The following is a 12,751-nucleotide window of genomic DNA, read 5'->3' as shown; positions in this document are numbered from 1 at the left end:
GATGAAGGAGGTTCTAATCAACTGTAATAAACAGAAAAGCCACAGAGAGTATTTGACCTTCTCACAGTGGTGACTTTATGTAAATGATATTCTCAATTATGTTTTTTTAATCTATCTTTTTTTTTTTTCAGATTATGTAAAATGACGGAGAATTTTAAAACGATTTATAAATGACTCGAGATGACTGTAGCGCTCGAGAACACACAAGAAAACCAACAAACAGGATAAGCGGGAAAACAGACAGGGAGGGGAAGCTGAAGAGGGCGGAAGCTGTGGGACTGAGATAAGTGTAAGAACAAGAGGCCTGAAATTTTTGTCTTAGGATGATATGATAAAAGGATGCTCAGGTCATGTTATGAGTTTAGACGGCTGAGTTCTTGGTGGGCCGTGACTTTAATGCTTTCTCTGAAAAAAATGGCACCTCCCTCTATTTGCATTGTAAACTCAGACCACCCTGGGCACACACAGTTGCCATGGATAAGCATGGTGCTGTTGTTGTTGGTGTTAGTAACTAACCAGACATCGGTCATACAATGCAAGCTGTGTGACTCATATAGAGAGTAAGCCCCCACCACCACCACCACCCAACGAAATGTTGAAAGACGGCAGAGATGACATTATATGTTTCTCTTTATACAGCTCTAGTGTTCACATCACAGTTTCTGTGATGACACCAAGGCCATCGTTACCTAGTAACTACTGTCATTCGTGACTGTATATGTAAATTTTCCCGCCTTCATTGAAGGATGAAGCATGATGACTCACTTACCATTGTAAGATTTTATTATGCAATGAAGACATTTGCTTAAACCTCAATAAGTGAGGAATCAAACAGCAAACAGTAAAAGTGGATTGAGGAGTACACTGAACCTCAGTGCGCTACTATTTATGAAGTAATCTGTGACAGCAACCTTAACAATTGCACAGGAATATACACTTAGAGTGCCAACGAAACATAACACAATAAACGTCATCCACTTGTGTTGAATATAGTAAACAGTGCCAGATGGCGCTGACAATACAATAGCCTCACTGGCAGCAACGAGAACAGAGGACACTTTAAACAAAATGAGACATTACCGGGAAACAGGCTCTTAAACACATAGGTCAAGTTGTCGCATTGCATTACTCTGCTGTTGCAAAGCTTTATCCAAAAGACTTTGACACACTGTTAGCTCTGCCAGGATGTTTCCGCTTTTCCACCGAGTTGCTGTTCTGACTGTGTTTCCTGAGGACATGTTAGAGTGCCACCTTACATCATGTAGAGGTGGAGGCCAAACAAGTATCACGACTATAACACTAGTGAACTAGCCTTGTGGTGCACAAGATCATGTTCCTCTTATCCGTTACACTGTTCCACTTCAAGGAAGCTCAGTTGAGTGCTTGTAGGCTGCGGCTAGCCACAATGTGGGCAGTGTTCTAGCTTACATAAGCTGTTGCTTAGTGAAAAATAAATAAATAAATCAAAATCAGAGGTCATCTTGTCCATTAAACCATGAATGGAAAGGATTTTTTTTATATCATTTTTCAGACCAGAGACGAAAACTGTTTCTGTGATTCTCTTTAAGTATTCACTTGCCAAGGCTGTTGCAGCTACTCTATATGTTTACATTTCAAAGTCATATTCAGTTTTAATCTAGGTCATTATGTTTTGGTTGCTGTTTTTTTTTTTTTTGTCATAATAACATTGTAATTAATATGTCACGCCTTACATTGCTTCCCTGGTTACCTCACTACCAGTCAATTACTCCAAAACTAAAAGGGCTGAAGCAGTAACCTCTTTTCCATGCCCTGTAAATTTCTGAACACAGGTTATCCTGTTGTGTGTTTAGTGCCAGACATTATCCGTGTGTGTTTACATTCCCATCTGTCTGCAGTCAGACACACCGCATACAGCCAAAGACCAACTCAAGGCCATGTACTTTGAAAACACAGGCTGATGCATAACTAGTGGTATGTCAAAGTGCAGCACGCATATTCATGCTCATATAACTGGATCATTATTTAGTGCTGCATTTACAATGTCTGTTTACATAATGCCAATGTAAGGTAATGTAATAACTTGTGTAAGGGTATAAAAAAAAACAGTGCAGAGTTCTCTGTAATCACTGACTAACTCTTTTCTTGGCCAAACACAGACTAGTGCCTCACAAAGATGGTTACCTGATAAAAGGAGAGATATAACCTAAATTACTTCCAACAAAAGTAAACCTTTTAAATGAAGGTTCATTTTCATATTTCAAATTAGGGTTTACACATATGTGTGTGCGTGTGGGTATTATTTGTGTTTATGTATATTGCCTACAGAGGATGCACAAATGCTGATTAGATGATACAATTTTATTCTTTAATTCCTCTGCCAAGTCCTGCATGCTTGTAGGCCTGCACAAAATCCAGCAGAATGTCAGGTAATCTTATTTTAAAATTAGGAACAGGAAGGGGGATATGCTTTCTGTTTTCCAGTTTTATTCACAAATTGGGTCTGTGCATGCAATTGACAAGTCAGACTGCTTATGAAAAAGCATTCGGAGTGTATGAGGTGTTTTCGAGAGGCAGCACTGCTTGTGCTCACAAGCAGTGTTGGTTGGAATTCACTCTCCAAACAACACTGAAGCCTTTGGTTTAGAAACGAGCTCATCGTTCTTCCTGTTGGGTAATTGGAAGCCTCTTATCTGTAGCACTTTTATTACTTATTTCTATCTGCATTTACAAGGAAAAGAGGTGGCCCAAAATAGAGCTCTGTTGTCAATAAAACACACACCATGGAAAAAAATCATCCTGATACAAACTTATTCCAGTATTTCTTTCCTTCAGCCACACTTAGATTCAGCGCATGCCATCAAAACAAATGTATTCCTTGTGGGTCGCTATTTTAAGACTACTGGCTCAAATGAGGATGACTATTCATTTCCTTTCATTTCTCACATCTGACTGTCGCCAGCTGTGTCTGAGCTTGTCTCTGTCTCCATGGAAGTGATGGTAGAGGGAACCCCATAATCAGCAGACAAAATCTGACTAAGAGATTCCTCTTGCTTATGACAGCAAACCAACAGTATCCCAGAATAGATGTTCTTGAGCCTTAAGGTTCGGTTTGTTCCCTCATGCCTGCTTCACAGAGTGGGGACGGAGCAAGTGGGGGTGTGTTATACTGTATGTAACAGTGATAGCTGAACATGATTCTGTGAGGCACTTTTTTCCCAGGCCTTCTGTAAAGTGAGATATAAAAAGATGGGGAAGTGGGTCACACCCTGACCAACTGTGGAAACCTACCTCATCACAGATGTGTGTCACCAGGAGTCCTGGCACAGCATCTTTCAGTAGAAAAGCTGGAAAAAAAGCTGATATCACCCGGTGCCTGGTGGCTATTGTCCAAAGAGTGTCAGTAAGGCCTGTGCGAGCAACCAGAAGCAGTAATTCCACTTAGACTCATTTAAACAAGCTGTTGGATTATCGCCACTACTGCAATGGACTTAGAATAAATAAACCTTGGTTCAAAGTGTAGCTCTAATCATGTACCAGTTATGCAATAGGTTCGGTAAAACCCGTGGATTTCGTTGATCAGATATAACCCTAAAGGATAGTTAAGTTTAGCATGATGTCTGCAGCTGTTCAAATAGTCGGTGAAGCCTTGAAGCAGTCAGAGACAACAGTGTCCCTCTATTGTAAACCAGGGGGAATGTGCAAAGTTTATACATGGGGGAAAAAAAAAAAAACATGCAAAAACAATTTTACAAAAAAATTGCACAGTTTGTTTATGAATGCTTAAAGGAATCTGTACAGTGACCAGATTATATCTAAAAATATGGGTGCACCACTGGGCTTTTGCTTTGATTTACACAGAATTCTGTTATGCACATCTTTTTATCATAAACATAGTCTGCAGTAGAAAACAATAATTAAGATACCGGCTTTCCATGTTTTGTATAAACAAAGGTGTTACACATGTAAGGTACAGAGAGGACAGTGAGAAAGGCACAACGTTAATGATATGCAATACTACGTCCTAGAGAGCTACATCAAAAGAAACCTTGGATAGTGCCGCATTACATGGTGGTCTTCTATATGATGATCAAAGACTGGGAAGTAGACATACTTCACTGTGCAGTGTGTAATCTACTGCCCTGGTACATGATTTAGAGGGAGAGAATGGGGGTTGGCTGGGCGGTAGGGTGGGTGAAGGAGTTGTTAAAACCTCAAATTTCAAACAATCAAACTGTCACTTTTGTTTTGGGCCACCAACATGCAAAACACTTGTGGGATTTTAATTTAACTTATAGATTTTTCTTTTTTTTTAATTACTGACTATTGCCTTTTCAAGAGAACATTAATGCATGCAAGTTGAGCAGATCAAAGCCATGGAGGAAATGCTCCTCTGCTCTCAATTATAGGATTTCCCTCGATACTGAGCAACCAGATGTGTCGCTTGAGCACACAGCGCAATATATATTTTAGACAAGACTCTGTTTTGGATAATATGAACCAAGCATAACACTGTGTCCCACTGCTGTGGATATCTGAAAAGAGCAGCAGTGTCTTCTTTCTTTCTTTATCATGATTTATATTTTCTTTCCAGTCTGACTCCTTAAACCACCTGATGGGAAGTAATAGAGAGCACAGCAAGACCTTTACATTGTACATTGTGTTTATTTGGGTTTAAGTAATATTAGCTTAAGGGAATCTCTGAAGCTTGTATCTCTACACGCACATCCAAGCTGAAGTGCTACCTAAGACTGGTTTCTATTCTAGATGCAGAGGTTATGGTCTGCAAATGCATCAGAAAAAGCAGTTCAGTTACACTGATGATAGGTTTTCCATGCAGGTATTCAGTTTGACCTCTTATTGTGAAACAACTATTGCAAATAAACCAAAATAAAAGTGTGGTAATAGTGTTTTAATCCTCACACTTACCTACATAGCCTTACCCAGTCATGTTTGTGCCAAGGAAGTTAAGCTTGTCCTGGCAGTGATGACAGTCATTCCTTTAATTGGTGTGAACCAAAGGATAAACACTAAAACCCCGACACCGCCGGGCACTAACAAGCACGCCACTATTACAGAAACCAGTCCAAAAGATTTGCTCATTTAACTAATCCACACAGCTTCAGCTGCAAAATAGAAGCTATTAAGTAACTGAGCAAGTTTATACTGAGCCACCATTGGTGTAAGTGAACCACTGTTTTATACTTTATGTTTGTACTGGATGTGTTTGATGCTACAGTAAGAATGGAATTCTAAAAGCCAAAACATGTGAATTTATCATCACCACCATAACAGCAAGAACCAGTCATAGACTTTGGGAACTGTAGCTCAGGAGATTAATTATTCTACACCCATTTAACAACTGAATCACAAATGTTGTTGGTGCAGTTCTAAAGTCATGCAATCTTGCATCAGCCATTTTAGCAACTGACTATTCAGGCTGTGGAATGTGGCCTGTTTGTTTCTGACTTTCTTTGGCCACAGTATTATTAATGCATTAAGCTTTGAGATATGAGATCCAAAATTCAGATGTTGCAAAGATGACACCAAGGTTCTTAGCAGATAATTTGATGTTATTGGAGAGGGGGCTGATGTACTGACTAGCCTCTTTAGAGAAATTGTCAGGTATATACATATGCCTGTTTAGTTTGTTGCCTTTTCATTTGTTTAGTTGTTAGTGGAAACAAAGCTACATTTCACACATAGTTAGACAGTGATTCATCCTGGCTTTAACCAGCATTTGACATTATCAGCGCCTACTGATGATGCAGTTCTAGCCAGTGTGAACAAGAGCCTCTACTGTTGTACTTTGAAAGCATCACTACATGGTCAGAGTCCAATAAAATGCAATGCCATTTTCAACAAGGGTCATATTGTCTGTCCGAGCACACTATGATCACATTTGTTCTGTAGCGTGGCAATTTTGCATCAGATCTCAGAATTTACAAGGTAGGTTTCAAAGAGTAGTGGCTTTCATGAGGGCCCCCCCTTCCCCCACAACATTCTGAGTGTGTTAGATTTTGCATCTTAATTTAGATTTAACAGTTTTTTTTTTATGGTGACTAATAAAAAAAAAGTGGTAACACTGATGACAAATTACATCTTCAACTGCTTAGACTTTTGTACAAAAAGCCCCCACCGTGCACATATTGGATTCAAAACTCATTAAAAAAAAGTTTTTCTGCGAGTTCAGCGGCTGTTTTCATTGACTAGCTTTATAGGTATATAAATAGGAAGCATGCCAGTGTGAATAGGACTTTGAAACTTTGCTGTTATTTGAGTTAAATCCAAAAAGCATCTTTGTGTCATCTTTGAGCATCTGTTGTTTTATTCCCCCAAACCAATTAAACAGATTAAATAGAGGTATAAAACACCTCATGCATCTAATCCCTAATTAAATCATGTTTCTCCTTTTTATAGTGACATATGTTTTGCATATAACCTGAGTGAACCAGTCAATTAACTACAGAAGTCTTCAGAACAAACTTTTTATTCATTCAATTTATTTTTATTGAGTTGAAACAAGTAGAAATGTGTACAAGGTCATGTAAGTAATCTTTATGTATGCTGTGATGTTTTTAAGGTGTTTGAGTGGTCTGAGCTATAAGGTCTGATTTGGACAGGCCTGGTCTTTAAGCTCCATGGGAAAGTGTCACAGTTATTTACAAATTAACTTATTTGCAGTGATAAGAAGATCTGAGCACCTTATGCTGGGCTTAATAGAGGTAAAACTTGCTCTGATCCCCTTGGAAGTTTGGGATCAGAATATACACAAAAGCACAAAATAGATTCTTGCATACCAGCTTGCAATTACTGGACCCCAGAGGCAGTGAAGTTCAAATCCCTATCATCTGCTCAACATCCTGTGAAGTGGGCAGAATGTTTTATTTTCCTATGGAAATAATCAGTTTTACAAAGTTATTAGTGGCTCCATAACATAGTGGTTAACACATTAGTCTGGCATGCAATAAATCCCTGCTTTGGGACTAAGAGGAGATACAAATCACTGGGAGGGATGTGTCAGGAAGGACATCTGTTGTAAAACTGTGCCACATCAAGTATATGGATCCATCTGCTGTTGCAACCCTTTGCAAAATAGGGATTATTTGAAAGAAGCATTCATCCACTTTTACAAAGTTTTTCTTGTCTAAGATGCTGATTTTGATTAACAGAAGTCAATATAATATTGTGTTAATATTGTAATTTTCAGCAATGCTATTAACAGTCAGAGGACCTCAAATGCCTGATTGGGCTTTTGTCACAAGTGCTGTTTCAGCAAATAGAGAATGTAAAAGAGGACGTTTTCAGTAAATAACCATTTCATCTGATTTGTGTGTGTGTGTGTGTGTGTGTGTGTGTGTGTGTGTGTGTGTGTGTGTGTGTGTGTGTGTGTGTGTGTGTGTGTGTGTGTGCGCGCGTGTGTGATGGCTATTGATGACTGTTTCATAGCTGCTGGAAATAAATAAATTACATCATTACATGAAGAATCTCTATACAGCTATTGCCAGGGTCTATTCTTGAAGAAATAACATGCAAAGAATTATCCTTACAAGATGTCTTTTATTGACATGAATGAGGTTTTAATAAGTGATAATAGATATAAAGCCATGAAATACCTAAAATGCATTTAATTACAAAAAATAATATTTCTTTTTGTATCTTTTATTAGTCAGTAATGACAAAATTTACAGAAATATTAATGTTTTAAATGTAAAGAGTTGCAATACAAAAGAGGAGCTGACCTCTGTTCAGAATGGACCGTCCAAGCAAAGAATACTAATAAAAAATATATATGCAATAATAAACCAGAGCATCTTGGTTGAAAATCCAACAAAACCAGATTAAAAAAAAAATAGCTGCACAATTTCTTACTTTCATACAGTCCACATTAGTGGCACTCAGAACAACTCAGTCATCTAGGAGCCATAAGACCTAAAAAACAAGATTAGTGTGAGGCTAGCATGTAACACAGGAATAATAGATATTGCATGCTTTTCACAAAAAAAAAAAAATTTACATTTGATGCTACAGAAAAATGCATCAAATCCAAACTGTCATCTGATACCACTCATCTAAATAACATAACAACCTAGATAGATAGGCTATAAGACAGAGAAAAACTGCTTACTCGGTAAAGAGAAACGAAACTGCAAATGAAATACTGCAAGCTATAAAACCACTGACTCCATGGTGCATATCCACAGATAAACTTATACTATATATATATATATATATATATATATATATATATATATAGTCTACAATAATATCGTAATTGCCGTGTTAACCAAAGGCTTCAGTATTTTTATAGCAAGCTGACGTTATTGAGTATGCTAATGACTGCGGAATAAACAACAATCAGAACCCCTCGGTATGTTACCCCTAGGTATGTTGCAATCACTGCATCATAATCTAGCAACATTCTCGGAGCTCATGTTTGGAGCCTTGGATAATGCGCTGAAGCAGTCTACAGAAAAGCAGCTTTCTGATCAGATGAAGGTGTACATTTTCTGTGAATTTTTAAATTTTTTTTTTTTTGCTATAATTTAGGGGGAATTCCCCGGGACAATCTCTTTTTTGATTTTTTCATTCTGTCAAGTCTTCAGTATTGAGCAACTGCTTTGGAAAAATTTGCAAAAGTTAACATGTCAGAAACATTGATTAAAGTCTCATGTTTTACTAGCTTTCACTTTTTTACGAACACATTTTTAAATAATGCAAATTCTCGTTTATCATCGATATTGATAAAATTACAGAAAATATCAAGAGATCTTTTTTGTCCATATCGCACATCCATATATATATATATGGATATGGTCTGCATTGTAAATTAATACTACAGTCATCCAAACTATGAAGAAATGCACAAACAAAAAAGTTTAAACCACAATACTTTTTATATTTTAGATTCTTCAAAGTAGGCACCTTTTGCTTAGATGACAGCTTTGCCCACCTTGGCATTTTCTCAGTCAGCTTTATGAGGTTGTCACCTCGAATGGCTTTCAGTTAACAGCTGTGCCAGTCAAGAGTTAATTTCTTGAATTTCAGTTGTGTTGCGAAGATGTAGACTTGGTATACAGTGAATAGCCCTATTTGAATAATGTTGTAATCCATATTATGGCAAGAACTACTCAACTAAGTAAAGAAAAATGACAGTCCATCACCACTTTAAGAAATGAAAGTCAATCAATCTAAAAAATTTCAAGAACTTTGAAAGTATCCTCAAGTGTAGTCGCAAAGACCATCAAACATTATGATGAAACTGGCTCTCATCAGAACCGCCCCAGGAAGACCAAGAGTTTCCTCTGTTGCACAGGATAAGTTCATCAGAGTTACCAGCCTCAGAAACTGAAAGTTAACAGTACCCCAGATAAGAGCCCACCTAAATGCTTCACAGAGTTCAAGTAGCACACACATTTCAACATCAGCTGTTCAGAGAAGACAGCATGAATCTGGACTTTATGGTTGAAGAAGCCACTTCTAAGGATGAACAACAAGAGGAAGAGAATGTCTTGGGCCAAGGAACACAAGGAATGGACATTAGACCAGTGGAAATCTTTGAGATTTTTGGTTCCAAACATCATGTGTTTGTAAGATTCAGAAAAGGTGACTTGATGGTTCCTACATGTGTAGTTCCCTCCATGAAGTATAGAGGAGGTAGTGTGATGTATGGGGTGTTTTCCTGGTGATTTATTCAAAATCCAAGGCCCACTCAACCAGCATGGCTATCACAGCATTTTGCAGCAACATGCCATCCCATCTGGTTTGCGCTTAGTGGGACCATCATTTGTTTTTCAACAGGACAGTGACCCCAAACACATCTCCAAGCTATGCAAGTGCTATTTGACCAAGAAAGAGGGAGATGGAGTGTTGCATCAGACAACCTGGTCTCCACAATCACCTGATCTGAACCCAATTGAAATTGTTTGGGATGAGTTGGACCGCAGAGTGCTCAGGACCTCTGGGAACTCCTTCAAGACTGTTGGAAAAACCACTTCGGGTGATTACCTCATGAAGCTGATTGAGAGAATGCCGAGAGCATGCAAAGATGTAATCAAAGTGAGAGGTGCCTACTTTGAAGAATATAAATTCTCAAATATTTTTTGGTTTGTTTAAGACTTTTAAGTTTACTACATGATTCCTTATGTGTTATAGTGAACCAGGTCCTCTACCAGAGACCTGGGAGCTTGAGGGCCATGCGGAGTATCTTAGCTGTTCCCAGATCTCAGCTATCGTTCCTGGAATCTGCTGGAGCCATTCTCCCAGTTTGGTGGCCACTGCCCTGAGCGTTCTGATTACCACATGAACCACTGTTACCTTCGCCTTCCACATTCTCTCTAGCTCTTTTTCTATCACTTGGTATTGCAATGTCTATCACTATGGCTTTCTTCCTTTGTTTGTCCACCACTATTATGTCCGGTTGGTTAGCCATCACAACTTTATCTGTATCTGGAAGTCCCACAAGATCTTAACTCCTTAGTTATGTGGACAGAACCAGAGGTTTGATCTTCTTCACATATAGGAAACAGCTTGACTGCAAATCCTGCACAGCTCTACCTCCATATTATATGGGAGTCAACCCACTCTTCAGTGGGTCACCGGTGCTTTGACAGCTGAGAGGAAATGATTGTGAAGCAGGCTGCTGATCCTTCCAATCCAGCATACAGGCCCACAAAGTCCCTGTGGCCACAGAAGAGAGAGAGCAGGCATGTTTGTCCTGTCAGTGAGCCAGAATAGCTTTCCCTCAGGAAACTCCTTGAAAACGCAAAGTCAGACCTGAATAGCACTTTGCGAATCCCACACTGCAGCTGAAGCAGAAGCAGGAAAAAGGCTGAAGGATTTCAAGTCTTTCCTCAGTTTATTTTAATATCTGTGACACTCAGAATCCCTATTGTTAATAGACAGCTCAGATAGCATGAAACAACAAAAACATAGAAAAACTGACAGTTGATCATCACTGAGCCCTCAGTCATGGTTTTAATATATACTACAGGGCATCTTGGTAAAAAAAAATTAACTTTAAGGTATAACACCACACCTACTGTTTCTTTAAACTGCAGCAAACCCACTGATTAGTGAACTAATGCCAGCTTTGATCTTTGCAAAATCTCTCAAATCAATTGTTCTTATCCATTTCAGGAAATATGTACAGTTGCTTCCATCATTCCTCTCTCCATTATATAAACAATCCATGCAAAAACATCAACTTGGACCAGTGTGGCACTGAGGCCACAAAAAAGAAAAGAAAAACACGGGGAACTTAACATTTCCTTGACCTTGTTTGACTCGGCTATATAACCCCTGTTGCTTGGTAATTGTTCATTGTATTTTCACATATGTTGTTTTGGTACGCAGCGAAACATTTCCTCCCTCTGTTTTAATGCCTAACAAACATTGTGAGCTCCACTTTCCTCAGTTCTATTTTTTATGTGACGCTCAGCGCAGACGCTGAGAGACCGGAAAAACCTGAAGTATGGCCAACTCTGGTCAAGTCTGGATTCTGTTTGCAGTTGTCCAGTAATTTGACGTCTACACCGACTGACACCTCTGACACCATCCTTGGAATGTCATTGAAATAAATAAATAAATTGTCATTCCATTACCATTTGGGGACAAGTGTTAAGCAAAGTAAAAAGAAAAAAACAACTTTGAGTGAAATTCTGACATGGTGATGCAACATGTCTTTAACAGCATGGCCTAAGAAGGTTTTCATCAGGTTCCTCAAAGTGTTGTTAACTGTGCTACAATGCTAAAATGCTGTGGCCCTTGTAGTAATTCTGTTTTTTTTTTTACTTATAGCCAGAGGGAGCTTCATTTTTGTCTCAGCATGTGCATAATGTTGAAGTGCTTTAGTAAATAATATATTTCAAATGTGCACAGTCAGCAGCTCTATATCCTCACCAGCAGTAGAGTGGACCACATCTGGCGTATTTGGCATAGATTAATTTAGCTGCATTTGTTCCTACAATACTCTGTGTCATATGTGTTTAACTGAAAGAATTCGAAATTAAACATGGTCTGCAGGGATGATTCTTAGAACTTATCCTCATAGCGCGGTTGCATTATTGTGCATATTACATACACTTTATGTAGCACGCATTAACAAGTATCAAATGTCTAAAAAAGCTTCATATTCAAAGGGGAAATGATTATTTATAATATATAAAAATGACCTGTTCAACAGTCTCCTGCAGAACTAAGAAATAACTATTTAAGTAACATTAATCTGGGGGAAGAATTCTAGTTATTAACCAACCTTATCAAATAATTTATATTTATGTGCTGTGACTCTGCTCTGTCAAGAAATAAAGCAAACAAATCAATGTAAACAAAATGTAGTTAAACACACGTTAAAACACTTAAAACGTGTATTGTATGCAAACATGACGCCTCTAGTTGGTCTGGTTGGGCTGTGTTGCATGTCAAGATTGTTGAGTCTGTAGAGCCAGATAGTCTCTGCGGCTCTGTCTGCACCAGAGTTACGCCAACATGGGTTTGGCCACACCACACGCTAGCTTTTCATTGGCTTCATGGAACCCTTCCCCCCCCCGAAACTGTCTCTGTCTGGCTGTTGTGTTGTTTAAGAATATTCACAGTCCAGAAAAAATATCCTTCTAAAGGCATACTTTTTTGACAGTAGTCCACAGAAGGAGGAGATCTTAGGCAAAAGCATACTTACCAATGTTTCTGGGAGGGAATAAACTGGGTGAACAGAAACAAGAAAACAGGAAAGGAAAGTAAAGGCTCAATCAACAGATCTAAACTCCCCTGG

This window comes from Archocentrus centrarchus, chromosome 10, assembly GCF_007364275.1.
Source record: "Archocentrus centrarchus isolate MPI-CPG fArcCen1 chromosome 10, fArcCen1, whole genome shotgun sequence".
In the NCBI taxonomy this organism is placed as follows: Eukaryota; Metazoa; Chordata; class Actinopteri; order Cichliformes; family Cichlidae; genus Archocentrus; species Archocentrus centrarchus.
This window is presented reverse-complemented; position numbering follows the sequence as displayed.